The sequence below is a fragment of the Lissotriton vulgaris genome, chromosome 5, assembly GCF_964263255.1.
Source record: "Lissotriton vulgaris chromosome 5, aLisVul1.2, whole genome shotgun sequence".
NCBI lineage: Eukaryota > Metazoa > Chordata > Amphibia > Caudata > Salamandridae > Lissotriton > Lissotriton vulgaris.
The window spans coordinates 1,723,044,527-1,723,059,473 of NC_141693.1; the positions used below are offsets into that span (position 1 = coordinate 1,723,044,527).

Genomic DNA, 14,947 nt, shown 5'->3' on the forward strand with positions numbered 1-14,947 from the left:
ATGTGAACAACCGGATTGCAAAGTTTATTTGCTTATTCCCTCAGATAGATCTCCCTCTCTATTGCAGTTTGTGTCTGATCGCAGCCAATAGACTCAGAAGTCTGAGACTAGGATCTCTGCTTCTCATTTTCTTCTAAGAATAAAAGTAGCATTTTTAGCTGGCATCAGACTTGATATCGTCCTTTCCCAGGCAGTGCACAGAAACTAAAGAGCCAAAAACCCTTCCAGTAACTCTTATCCACTGGCCCCACTTGAAAGTGTTCAGGAAGCCTTGCACTATCAAGTTTGTCCTTTCCAGAGCATTTTACGGAACTGTCTTGCAAGAGACTTGGGCTGAAGAAGAAAGGGAAGCCATATTAGAGAAGTGTTTTTTTATACAGCTGTTGATTGTGTGCCAGTCACATTTTAGAATCAGTAGAGAGAATGAATTCCATGTTACTCCCTATTGGAAGATGGTCTGTTAAGAGCAGGGATCGCTACTGGTGGACCAACATTTGGGGACAAAAAGCCATAAGTGTGCAGTAGCTTCTTCATTTATTAAGGTTACTCCAGCAGATGGGACAATGCATAATTTCATCTTATTGTGAATCATTTGTTTTTGCTCTTGTATTTTTATCGACCACTTAACCCCTTCGTCGCAGGTGTAATTCCCCCACGGAGTGGACCATGGTGCTCGTGACGAGCCGAGCTCAATCACAAAAAAGCTGTGCTCAAGACGAGCTGGGCTCGTTACAACCCCGCCCACTGATTAATTCTCCCCCACAGGCGGGGAATCAATAGCGCATGGGAGGGCCGCGGTCGTTATGATGGGCCCTACTCGTCATGAGCACAGCTCCACTGTGCCTAATGACGAGCTGGGCTCGTCATTAGCATGGAAGGGGTTAAGACATTATTGCAAGTGCCCTAGTGTGCAGAGTATCTGAAAGCGACACGTTAGTGATAGATTCCTTACCTTAGAATATCCCCAGGCGTCAGACTGGATCCGGAAAGTTTTTAGTCAGCAGTACCCCTGCGTGTCGGTAGGTCGTGTCGTGCGGCTTCGCCTCCGTCGCTGGTGTCGTAAGCGCCGAGATGACGTCACAGAGACTACTTAGGCGCCACCCATGATCCCCGACTTCAGTTCTTTCTTTTTCCACGCCAGCAAGCGCAGATCCGGTTAGAGCACGTACCCTAGTCACTTTTTGACTAACTTTTTGAGACTTTGTCTCTATTTCTTGAGTCTTGACTCCTGGTGCCGCGTAGGGATGCCTGGATTTAAATCCTGCGGGGCCTGCCGCCGCATGATGTCGGTCATGTTCAGACTGTTTGGCCATGGCTCCAAAGGCTTTGCGGGAGCGCTCCCGAAAGCTGCTGGAGGCCCAGCAGTCGTCTCCGCGCCGTTCGAGGTCCAGGGGTCGCTTGAGGGACTGATCACGGAGCCATCCTCTTCGCTCCTTAAATCAGAATCTCAAAATAGAGTAAGAGACATCACAAGAAAAAGTCGGAAGAAGCGTTTGCGATCTCCGACGTCCTCCCGTTGGTCTCCGGGCGCGGACAAAGGGGCCAGGGGTTCTTCCCTTGCGGCTCCGTTAGAACCTGAGAGTCCAGCGGCCTACCCTCCTTATCGGGGTCTGTCGGCAACTACGGCCCAGGTGCTAGAGTTTCTTGCCGCCATGGACTGCCTTTTCAGGCCTAGGGCTCCCGCCGGCGCGCCTTCGGGCCTGCGGTCCCTACTGAGGGCCCTTGCTTGGTGCTGCCGTTGCCGGCGGCTCCAGCCCCGGCGCCGCAAGGTCCTCTGCCGGTGGCCCTCGTCCCGGCGCTGCAGGGTCCTCTGCCGGAGGCCCCGGCGGACCCTGCAGATCCGTTTCCAGCGCCGCACTGGGTTCCCTTTGTCCCACCTCCATCCTTACCCGGGTTCCTGGACAATTTGCTCCGACTTCGGACCCTAATTGGGAGACGGAGCAGTTGTATTCTCCATTGCCTCCCCAGCCGCTGCAGCCTGTGCCTCGGGCCGTGGGGGAAGGGGATGACTTAGAGGGGTCGGAGGACCCTCTTGCACGGCAGTGCGAGTCCGAGCATGAGTGGACAGAGGAATCTGAGGATGCAGTCGGCCTTGACCTCTCCTCTGAACCTGGTCTCCTCCCGCTGTCATGAAGGAGGGCGCCACATAAACTGTGGTTTTTGGTAGAACAGCTGAGTCCCTTGACCTGGATCTACCTACTCTCACTCACAAGACGAACCTCCTTACTGAAGTGCTTCTGCCGGATGCAAGTTCTATGGAACCTCTGTTTCTGTTTAATGAATGAGGCCTTGATGGATGTGTTGAGGAGCACCTGGTCTAGGCCAGCCACAGGGGTTCCTGTGGATTAGAACGTGGCAAGGCATCATTGCCTGGCACCCGGTGACCCGGCCTTTTTGACAAATCATTTGACTCCGGAGAGTCCGGTCATTCAGGCCTCAACTTCCCAAAGTGCATTCCCTACCGCCCCGCCGGATAAGGAATCGAAAAAGCTGGAGCAGTTTGGCAAGAAGTTATTTTCCTCTGACAGCTTGGGGCTGCGGTTAGCCAAAAGCCGCCCACGTCTACCTTTCGTTCCTTCCGTGGCCACGGAAGGGGGCCCCTGCACGCTTGTTCAGCCAGAAGCCTGCGCAGAACCAAATTCAGCACGGCCGCGGGCGTGGAGGCCGCCGTGGCGGCACAGGGGGCAGCGTGCGGGTCAGTCCACCTCCGCTCCCACAGCATCCGCCTCAAAGCCTTCCTAGTCCGAGCTTTGGGGTGCACCCCATGCCAGTGGGCGGCAGGATTCAACATCACCTCCCCCACTGGTGTTTTGTCACTTTGGACCGGTGGGTGCTGCAAATCGTCTGGTGGGGTTGCTCCATCCCCTTCGAGTCTGCCCCCCCCCCCCCCAGCCATGCCACCTCAGTTCCACTGCATGTCTGAGATCACTTTGAGCTTCTCCAACAGGTAGTCACGGCCCTCCTGGCCAATGGGGCCATCAAGCGTGTTCCTGGGCCAGAAGTAGGACGTGTTTGTTATTCCCACTACTTTCTGGTCCCCAAGAAGGACAAAGGGGGCCTGCTTCCGGAAGGAGAAGTTCAAGTTGTTGACGCTGCCCTCGTCCCTGGAGACTGGAAGGTAGCATTGGACTTGCAGGATGCATATTTTCACATTCCCGTCCTATCGGCCCACCGGCGTTACCTGCGGTTCATGGTAGGCCAGGAGCATTTTCAATTTGCCGTGCTCCCCTTCGGCCTTACCAGCACCCCACGGGTGTTCACGAAAGTGATGGTGGTGGTCGCAGCTCATCTGCGCAGGTCAGGGGTGTCAGTCTTCCCCTACCTCGATGACTGGTTGTTGAAGGCAGGCTCACCCCAGACAGTCATCACCCACCTTCAGACTACGGCTGACCTCCTGCATTTGCTGGGGTTCTCCATCAATGTGCCGAAGCCACACCTAAGTCCCTCTCAGAAGCTCCCCTTCATCTGAGTGGATCTGGATTCGCGCGGTTTCGGGTTTATTCTCCCGAGCTGCGAGTCCGGAATATTCAGGCTCTGATTCCGATCTTTCAGCCTCTATCCCGGGTATCAGTCAGGATGACACTCTGGCTCCTATGTCTGATGGCCTCCTGCATCCTGCTAGTGCAATATGCCAGATGGCATATGCGGGCTCTGCAGTGGGACCTGAAGTTCCAGTGGGCACAGCTTCAGGGCAACCTGTCTGATCATGTTCAGATCTCCGAGGGCACTGCACGACAATTTCAGTGGCCTCTGTTCTCCGGCGGAGTCCCGGCTCCATATCAACCTTTTGGAGCTTCGGGCGATCCGTCTTGCGCTGAAGGCATTCCTTCCTTCTATCCGGGGAAGTGTAGTGCAGGTGTTCACAGACAAAACCACCACCATGTGGTATTGCAACCAACAGGGCGGTGTGGGGTCGTGGACCCAATGTCTGGAGGCTCTGCGCCTCTGGTCATGGCTGGAACATCAAGGCATTACCTTGATGGATCAAAACCTGCCAGGTTCTCTGAACGTCAGGGCGGACAAACTCAGCCGCCGGTGCTTGATGGATCATGAATGGCATCGGAACTCGGACGTTGCGCAAGGTCTCTTTCTGCTGTGGGGAGAGCCTTGGTTAGATTTATTCGCCACCTAAGAGAACGCGCAATGTCATCAGTTCTGCGTGTTGAAATTTCCAAGGCGGCACTCACTTGGCGATACTTTTCATCGCGAGTGGAGTTGCGGTCTGTTGTATGCCATTCGCCTATACCACTTCTGCCCAGAGTGCTGAAGAAGATTCGGCGCGACCGGGCTCAAATCATCCTTGTGGCTCCGGATTGGGCACGAAGATACTGGTATTCCGAGCTACTAAGCATGGTGATCGATCCCCCGATCTGACTGCCTCTTTGGGAAGATCTTCTGACGCAGCAGCAGGGGGCGGTCCTCCACCCGAACCTGTCCAGCCTCCACCTCCATGCATGGAGATTGAGCGGCGACAATTGACAGCTTTCGATCTTCGTCCCAAGGTCTGTGATGTCATTCTGGCAGCCAGGCGTCCCTCCACTAAAACGGTATACGCCTGCAGGTGGAACACATTTGTTGCATGGTGCACAGCAAAGGCTGTGGATCCCCTTTCTGCCGCTCTTTCTGAGGTCCTTCTGTCCCTTCTATCCTTGGCAAAGCAGGGCCTGCTCTGGGCACTATCAAAGGTTATCTTTCGGCCATCTCCGCCTTGCTACGGCTTCCAGATCAACCTTCTCTTTTTAAGTTATTGTTATTGTTATTGTTATTGTTATTTTAATTTTATACCGCGCCTAATCACCTGCAGGCCTCTAAGCGCCAAGTCTCTGGTTGTTAACTGTTTTCTCAAAGGCATTACACACACTTTTCCTCCTGTGCCTTTCATAATGCCACAATGGGACTTAAATCATGTCTTGACTTATCTGATGTGTGCTCCCTTCGAGCCCCTTCATAAGTGTTCTTTGTCTTCACACTCTAAAGACGGCTTTCCTGGTAGCTATCACCTCTACCAGAAGAGTTAGTGAGCTCCAGTCTCTTTCTTCTAAAGCTCCTTTTCTTTCTGTTTATCCGGACATGGTGGTTTTAAGGACCCGTCCTTTCTTGCCAAAGGTTGTCACGCCCTTCCACATTGGGCTAACCATCACTTTGCCCACCTTCTTTCCGCCTCTGCATCCTTCAAAAGAGGAAGAGAGGCTCCACCTTCTGGACCCAAAGCATGCGCTCTTGTTCTATCTAGTCCCAGGATGCTTGGTTCCGGTCCAGGGAAGCCATGGCTTGGCAGTTCGGGCTGGACTGTTCCCATGAGGCACAGGGTCAGACTGATTTGCATATGGCCATGTCTGAACTGGGGTTGCTGAGTGAGCTAAAGAATGGTGATGGATTAAACCCAGATCAGTTGACTGGGGGTGAGTGTTTGATTTGCTCAAGCGCTCCGTCCATCATCCCCTTTTGTATCGCCTCGTTCTATCTGAAGCGCACACAGCAGTTCCGGGTGGATGACCAGCTCTTTGTTGGCTACGTGGGTGCCAAAAAAGGTCAGGCCGGTCACAAACGAACCATCTCTCGGTGGGTCATTTTGTGCATCAAAGTGTGTTACTCATTGGCTAAGAAGGAGCCTCCTGTGGGGCTGCTTGCCGATTCTACCAGGGCGACGGCGGCCACTACTGCCTTGGGACGCGGTGTTCCCTTCCAGGACATTTGTCAGGCAGCTACATGGGCTTCGCTGCACACGCTTACCAAGCATTACTGCCTTGACCTTCAAGTCCGGAGAAACAGCTTCTTTGGCTGTTCTGTTCTCCGGGACTTTCTGGTGTAAACTTCTTCTTCGACCCACCACCGACGTTGTTATTGCTGGGGTATCTATGGTAAGGAATCGATCACTAACGTGTCTCTTTCAGATGCACAAGTTACTACTTGTGTAACAATATAGCAGTAAGAGATATTAGTTAGTGATAGATTCCGCACCACTCCACCCATCCTCCCCGTTCTGCGAACTGATTCTAGGGTTAAGGTCATCCCTTTCAGGGTCCTAGTTTCATGGCACCAGTGGTCAGTTTCTCGCATGGCTCTGCATTCCTGGCGCGGAAAGTCATGTACAGAACTGACATCAGCGCCCATGGGTGGCGCCTAAGTAGTCTCCGTTACGTCATCTCGGCGCTTACAACGCCACCGACGGACGCGGAGCCGCACAACGCCACCTACAGACACGCAGGGGTACTGCCGCCGAAAAACTTTCTGGATCCAGTCTGACGTCTGGGGATATTCTAAGGTGAGGAATCTATCACTAACTAATGTCGCTTACAGATATAGCGTTACACAAGTAGCATTATTTCCACGCCCCTGAAATTGCTGATAACCTGGGCCCCGTTAACCCTGGTGGTGGAGAATTCACAGGGATTGTAGGTTGAATCCTGAGAATTTCCTGAGAAATTGGAAATTACTGGGTCTTAATCCAACTGCACCCCTAATAATTAATCATTCTCAAGGGGACATCAGCTGCTTTCAGCAGTCGAAATCTCCACCCCATCAGATATTACGGGGCACTTGTATTGAGTCGCTTACTTTACTGCATCTGCTGAGTAAAGAAGTAGTCCAAGATACAGACATATTGGAATGTACATTGCCCTGGAATTTAACATCATCTTTGTGACAAAGGGCAAATAGTACGAGAAATAAGGTGAACCGGGCCTGACACTTCAAGTGTGAGCCTTGTCATTTGTTGTATGTTGATCTGCTGTTTCAGTGCCGGGACGCCTCTTTGCTGGGGCAGCTGTTGCACTTTATAAAACCTGGTAACATAACATGCTTATTGGATAAAAACATTTGGAACATTCAGTTCCAATTCACGTTGTCTGTGCTTGGGATCATTGCGCTTTTAACACCAGATTGTAAAAGCAGTACTCAGGTTAGACTTTTAAACATCTGATATTCGTAAGATCAATATATTCTCCATACTAATACTACATCTAGTACTTGTTGTCTTAGATCAGAACTTCTTAAATACATATGGTGGTGGGAAAGAAGTAGAGATCTTATTATGTAGTGTTCTAGTGTGTATCTGATAGAGACATCTAGCTGCAAATTCCTTAACTTAGAATTTCCTCCCAGGCGTCAGACTGGATCAGGAAAATCTTTTTCCCAGCAATGCCGCTGCACGCCGGGAGGTGGTGTAGCACGGCTCTGTCCTGACGTCGTCCACGGAAGTGACGTCAGTGGAGCCATATAAGCCTCTCTCTGCATGCTGACGTCAGTTTTCTTCTTTTCTGGGAAAGTAATACCTCAGGCCTGTTATTGTTTAATAAAGGGCTTTTCTACGCCGTTTCGCGTCCAGGAACAGTGTGTTTAATGCCCCCTGTGGGCTTTAAACCGTGCCAGTTCTGCTTGCTACAGATGTCTGCGACGAACCCTCACGAACTGTGTATATGGTGCTTGGGGGAGCACCATGACTCCGTGGAGTGCGACGTTTGCCACATGGAGCTGCTAGCCCGAACGGACCCCTCGCAATGCAGGTTTCTTCTCCAGCGGGGTAGTCCACTCGGCGGGCTGGTTCTGGCACTATCGTCGTCATTCGCCCACCTCAGGTAAGCATTGCCCCACCTCCCTGGCGCGCCTCCAGGCTCCACAGGGGGGTTAGGGACTCCGGTTAGGACACCGCCGGCGGGTTTACCCTCGGCTCCAACCGAGTACCCTGACTCTGACACTAGCGTCGCTGCAGGTAAGCATTTGCCCCCCCCCCCCCCCCCCCTCCCCGGCACGCCTCCAGGCCCCATAGGGGGGGGGGGTTAGGGACTCAGGTTGGGACACTGCTGGCAGGTTTACCCTCGGCTCCAACCGAGTGCCCTGACTCTGACACCAGAGTCGCCACGTCCCGGAGGCATCCCATGACGTTTAGCCCTTCCATAGCGCTGTCGCACAGTCTTCCGGGGCTCCCTGCGGCATCGCTGGCAGTGGCTGCGGCGCGGTGCACGACACCGCTTCGGCGTACTCTCCCGCAGGTTTCCGCCGTGGGAAATGTTGAGTCTACGCCGGTCCGACTCAGAGCTGTCGAGGCCTTTTCGGAGGTCGCAGGCGCCAGCTCAACTCGGACGGTCGATACTTTTTCAGAGTTTACCGACTCGAGTCGAGACCTTCGAAGCTCGTCGGCTCGACTCGAGGCCTTTTCGGAGGCCGCCGACGCCGGCTTGACTCGTAGGGTTGAGACCTTTTCGGAGGTCGCTTGCTGCACTCCGCCAGTCGGGCCCCTTTTTTTAAAGGTCTCCGATGCCGGCTAGACGTCGCCTCAATGCCGATCGACGCTGATACAGTTTCCAGACTTAGTGGTCGAGGATGTGGTCCCGGTGGGTTCACCACCCCCTGAGTCATTTCACTGCTCTCTAGATCAGGCGTCAGTGGAGCATTGGCCTACTCATCCTGCTGCTGAGCCTCTATTAAGTGGCCGGTTTAGCTTGTGTCCATCACCTACTCATGACTTCCGTTCAACCGCCTGGCAGGGCCACAGAGGCTAATTGGGCATACGTTGGGGCTGTTTCAATCAATCAATCAATCAGGAAATTTCTAGAGCGCACTTCACACCCGCGAGGGTCTCAAGGCGCTGGGGGAGGGTGGCCGCAGCTAGCGGTCGAAGAGCCAGGTCTTGATAGACTCCTGAAGGTCTGTGGGTCTTCTGTTCGTCGTAGGTGGGGAGGGAGGGCGTTCCATGTCTTGGCGCCTGAGTGGGAGAAGGATCTTCCCCCGGATGTGGTTCTGTGGATGTGAGAGACTGTGGCCAGTGAGAGGTCGGCGGAGCGGAGTTCTCTGTTGGGTACGTAGAATGACAGTCGGCTGTTGAGGTATTCTGGGCCGGTGTTGTGGAGTGCTTTGTGTGCGTGGGTCAGGAGTTTGAAGGTGCAGGGCTGCAGACATTTTAACTCAGTCTCTAGTCCTTCGGTGCCTGGCTGGCTATTCTCCGCAAGGGCACGGGGAACAGGGAAACATTGTTGCATTTTGCGGAGTCATTGTTTAACATCCTTCTCGGAATGTGGGCACGGCCCTGCTTGGGGGACCCCATAGATCCTGCTGTGGCACATCGACTGGCTCCACTGACCCCGTCTATTTGACCCTCCATCCTGGAGCTGGAGGACTTGTGCTTCAGGCAGCTCTCTGTCACTCCTGTTCCGTTGCATCCTTGCAGTCTCGGTGTTTAGAGTCATATGGCCGCGATGTGTTTGCATCCGCCAGCTCGGGACTCCGGTCCCTCAACACGGTGTGTGTATATGCTCGGGCTACATTTGCCAGGTCGGTTTCCATACGCCGCCACGAGTGGCGTTTTCCCAGAACATGTTCAGGAACTGCTTAAAAATATACCATTCTGGTACAGCTGGTTAAGCTGTGTTTACCTTTCTTTTGAGCCTTTGCCTACCAGCTTGTCTCAAGAGGGGCCTTCTTTTGTAGGGTTGTGCCTTACCCTATGTGGAGTGTTTGTTGGCATTCATATTGCTACTCTTCATTTGGCGCAAGCTGACTCTTCCTACTGTTGTAGGATGTCTCCTCTGGTGAGATCCATAGGATCGGTTTCTCTCCAAGGGTTACCATTGGTTGTCTATAGTTGGTCCGTAATACATCCCTGCCTCCATAGGGGTTTTTGTCACCCTGGCCTGTTCCTATAACCTTGCTATACATCTTTTGCCTGTCTATCGGTGGACATGCGCCCGGGGGGGGGGGGGGGGGGCGGGGGAGAGAGAGAGAGAGAGAGAGAGAGAGAGAGAGAGAGAGAGAGAGAGAGAGAGAGAGTCTTCCCTGGCACGTTCTCCAGTTCCATGCTTCCTGTAGGACACTGGGTCCGGTTTGTCCCTTCCTGTCCTGTGCATATTCCTAGCTCTCAAGGAGTTGCTCTGGTCTACGCCTTTCTGCCTCTGGATCTGTGCTCCACCCCTGATGTTTTTCTGGGTGTGATTTCTTACTCCCATTATGGCACAGGTGCTTCTTTATGTATCATTACTGTGTGTGTATTCTTCTCGACATTCTCCATTTTGGTAGACGGTGTCGGTCTTTGGCGGTGTAGGCTTTGGCACCAGGCTTCTCTCTGTGCCTTCTTCTATCCTTTATGGGCAGTCTTGTGGTCTATGTTTCCGCTGTCTCACGGGAGACCATGATTCTTCCCCCTCTGGGACCTGTTATTTTTTCTTCATTCTTAACTGTTATGCAGCACACCAGTACAGAGGTGCCGCTTGCATTACTCCCCTATTTAGGAACTAGTCACTCCACATACGTGTGTCGACATTCCTGTCTCTTGTGTGTATATCTTGAATTCTACACACCACTGGGGTGCCCGCATACTAAGTCTTTTTTGCCTTAGTGTCAGACATTCTTGCTTACTCTTTCCTTCGGAATAGTGTCCTCTGTGTGTTAATAGCCTTGCAGGTTATCCACTCACAGGGTTCCTTTTCACTCGTTTGGCTGCATGCCTACCTCCTGAGCTTTTGCTCAAATGGTAGTGTCTCTGTTGGCACTAGGCTCTGGGCTTGGTCATGCCACTGTTGTCCCATGTCCTAGACAGTACACATTAAGGTGTTTTTTCTTCTACCCACGGGCCTCCTGCTGCGGCTCCGGTTCTTGGGCGGACAGTCTTCCGACGGTCCCCTGTTTTTTGTGGCTTCCACTGCTGTGGTGTGTGTTCAGGCGGTATGCTCTACCGTTGTCATGTTGTATTGACCCTTGGTACTTCGTTCCTCTTGGGTTATAGAGACCGATGCCTGGATCCTTCTTTGAAGGTCTCGCTGCATTGTTTCTTATGTTGGTACAGAACTTTCTAGTTCTGTTTTCCTTTAGTCTGTCTGGGCGAGAGAAGCCTCACACCGTCCCTCTGTTTTTCGTCAGCCTCTTGACGAATATATTCTCCTGGAACTTGGTGGTTGTTTCGCAGACCCTCCTCCTTTAGGGCATGGCTTTGGTATTTATTCTAAGTTAAGGAATCTGCGGCTAGATGTCTCTATCAGATGAAAGAGTTACTTACCTTTGGTAACGATATATCTGGTAGAGACACAGTCTAGCCACAGATTCCTTAATCCCCGCCCATCCACCCCACTCTGAGAAGACCCCTTCATATGGTGTCTTTCCACCTGGCCGCCCTCTTTCTGGTGGCCTTGGTCTTCCGGAGGTGTGCTCTCTGTAAGAAAGTGGCTCTATATATACTGGACCAAAGTAAGGTACAGTGTGTATAGAGTCCCCAGAGGTATGACAGAGGTTAAAGTCAGATATGACCTTACTCTCTAAAGTGGTAGATTGGTTGAGCAGTAAGGCAGTATCAGAGGACAGTGTAAAGCATTTGTTGTACCTATTCAGTCAGCAAAAGGTTTCACACACTCAAGAACTGAACTCTAGGCCAATTGTTTTTATATCAAACGATATAGTTTATTTTAGAACCAATAAGTATTAAAATATACTGTTCGAGGCACATGAGCTGCAGATTACACACTGAGCATAGATCGCCACCTAGTGTAGGGCCCGGATGTTTCCTGTTTGTTTTTGTCCTTATAAGTCTTTGGAAGTCACGGGATAGGTGACTCCCCCTTTGGATCATATTGCGCATGGGCATCGGCTCCATCCTTAGATTTTTTTCCGCCACCGGCTCGGATGTGTTTCCTGTGCTCCGTGTTGGAGCCGATTTTTGTTCGGCGCGCAATCCTCACCGACTCGACGGTATTGTTTCGAACGCGTTGCCAATCAACGCTACTCTTCAACTCTTGTCGTCGATGAAGGCCTTCAGGCCTACCCAGGCCTCATCTACCAGCTCATGGAAAGGACGCCATTTAAAAAGTGTCCTCAATGTGGGCCGAAGTTTCCCCACACTGATCTTCATGAGGTGTGCAACCTTTTGCCTCTCACCAGAGCACGAGGCCAGAGACTGTTCCGCTTATGCCTCCTTCCGCTCCAAGAAGACGATCCGGGAACGACGAGCTCAAAGAACAATGGCTCGCTCGTCAGCTTCGATCCCAGACGACATCTTCGAAGAGGGTGTCGACATCCCAGAACAGGAGCGACAACATGGCATCGACAGCAACTCCGAGGCCGAAGATTCAGACGTTGAGGACATCACTCCAGCTTAGCGGGTCGTGAGTTCACATGTCGACCCTGACCCTTCCTCGACACCCTCCAAAAAGTCTTCGGTCACACCCTTGCCCTCGGGCCCGGGTGCACACCGAGACACTGCTTCCCAAGTCCCACCTTCGAGCTCGCAATGAAGCCTAATAAGCTTTTAGGCGACTCTGCTCGAGTCAGCCTGCCCCCGGTGCCAGCGCACACATTCAAGCAAGCCGGGCCGAAGAAGGCTGAAATGCCAGAAACCGGTCCCCGGTAGCTTGTCTCCTTTCTGGTGAAGAATTGGCTTGGTAGTTTAGTCTGCCCTGTTCCCATGATGCACTGGGCCAGGGACAGACTGATTTGCATATAGCCAGGTTCTGAGCTGGGATGGGGCAGTGAGATAAATAACGGTGATGGATCAAGCCCTGATCTTTGGACTGGGTAAGAGTGGTCTGTTTAACTCAGACACTCTGTTCATCACCACCCACTTTTCTAAATCGATTTTGGCCACTATAGGTGTGGCAGGGTATACTCAGACATGAGTCCCTTTCTCACTGCTCCATCAGGATTCAAGCAAGCCGGGCCGAAGAAGGCTGAAATGCCAGAAACCGGTCCCCGGTAGCTTGTCTCCTTTCTGGTGAAGAATTGGCTTGGTAGTTTAGTCTGCCCTGTTCCCATGATGCACTGGGCCAGGGACAGACTGATTTGCATATAGCCAGGTTCTGAGCTGGGATGGGGCAGTGAGATAAATAACGGTGATGGATCAAGCCCTGATCTTTGGACTGGGTAAGAGTGGTCTGTTTAACTCAGACACTCTGTTCATCACCACCCACTTTTCTAAATCGATTTTGGCCACTATAGGTGTGGCAGGGTATACTCAGACATGAGTCCCTTTCTCACTGCTCCATCAGGATTCAAGCAAGCCGGGCCGAAGAAGGCTGAAATGCCAGAAACCGGTCCCCGGTAGCTTGTCTCCTTTCTGGTGAAGAATTGGCTTGGTAGTTTAGTCTGCCCTGTTCCCATGATGCACTGGGCCAGGGACAGACTGATTTGCATATAGCCAGGTTCTGAGCTGGGATGGGGCAGTGAGATAAATAACGGTGATGGATCAAGCCCTGATCTTTGGACTGGGTAAGAGTGGTCTGTTTAACTCAGACACTCTGTTCATCACCACCCACTTTTCTAAATCGATTTTGGCCACTATAGGTGTGGCAGGGTATACTCAGACATGAGTCCCTTTCTCACTGCTCCATCAGGATTCAAGCAAGCCGGGCCGAAGAAGGCTGAAATGCCAGAAACCGGTCCCCGGTAGCTTGTCTCCTTTCTGGTGAAGAATTGGCTTGGTAGTTTAGTCTGCCCTGTTCCCATGATGCACTGGGCCAGGGACAGACTGATTTGCATATAGCCAGGTTCTGAGCTGGGATGGGGCAGTGAGATAAATAACGGTGATGGATCAAGCCCTGATCTTTGGACTGGGTAAGAGTGGTCTGTTTAACTCAGACACTCTGTTCATCACCACCCACTTTTCTAAATCGATTTTGGCCACTATAGGTGTGGCAGGGTATACTCAGACATGAGTCCCTTTCTCACTGCTCCATCAGGATTCAAGCAAGCCGGGCCGAAGAAGGCTGAAATGCCAGAAACCGGTCCCCGGTAGCTTGTCTCCTTTCTGGTGAAGAATTGGCTTGGTAGTTTAGTCTGCCCTGTTCCCATGATGCACTGGGCCAGGGACAGACTGATTTGCATATAGCCAGGTTCTGAGCTGGGATGGGGCAGTGAGATAAATAACGGTGATGGATCAAGCCCTGATCTTTGGACTGGGTAAGAGTGGTCTGTTTAACTCAGACACTCTGTTCATCACCACCCACTTTTCTAAATCGATTTTGGCCACTATAGGTGTGGCAGGGTATACTCAGACATGAGTCCCTTTCTCACTGCTCCATCAGGATTCAAGCAAGCCGGGCCGAAGAAGGCTGAAATGCCAGAAACCGGTCCCCGGTAGCTTGTCTCCTTTCTGGTGAAGAATTGGCTTGGTAGTTTAGTCTGCCCTGTTCCCATGATGCACTGGGCCAGGGACAGACTGATTTGCATATAGCCAGGTTCTGAGCTGGGATGGGGCAGTGAGATAAATAACGGTGATGGATCAAGCCCTGATCTTTGGACTGGGTAAGAGTGGTCTGTTTAACTCAGACACTCTGTTCATCACCACCCACTTTTCTAAATCGATTTTGGCCACTATAGGTGTGGCAGGGTATACTCAGACATGAGTCCCTTTCTCACTGCTCCATCAGGATTCAAGCAAGCCGGGCCGAAGAAGGCTGAAATGCCAGAAACCGGTCCCCGGTAGCTTGTCTCCTTTCTGGTGAAGAATTGGCTTGGTAGTTTAGTCTGCCCTGTTCCCATGATGCACTGGGCCAGGGACAGACTGATTTGCATATAGCCAGGTTCTGAGCTGGGATGGGGCAGTGAGATAAATAACGGTGATGGATCAAGCCCTGATCTTTGGACTGGGTAAGAGTGGTCTGTTTAACTCAGACACTCTGTTCATCACCACCCACTTTTCTAAATCGATTTTGGCCACTATAGGTGTGGCAGGGTATACTCAGACATGAGTCCCTTTCTCACTGCTCCATCAGGATTCAAGCAAGCCGGGCCGAAGAAGGCTGAAATGCCAGAAACCGGTCCCCGGTAGCTTGTCTCCTTTCTGGTGAAGAATTGGCTTGGTAGTTTAGTCTGCCCTGTTCCCATGATGCACTGGGCCAGGGACAGACTGATTTGCATATAGCCAGGTTCTGAGCTGGGATGGGGCAGTGAGATAAATAACGGTGATGGATCAAGCCCTGATCTTTGGACTGGGTAAGAGTGGTCTGTTTAACTCAGACACTCTGTTCAT

At 52.0% G+C, this 14,947-nt stretch overlaps 1 protein-coding gene across 18 annotated transcripts in view; it reads left to right on the top strand.

Annotated features, from left to right (window-relative positions):
- The window catches only part of HDAC5 (histone deacetylase 5), a 1,827,433-nt gene that overhangs the window by 1,379,615 nt on the left and 432,871 nt on the right, over nt 1–14,947 (top strand). The window lies entirely within an intron of this gene.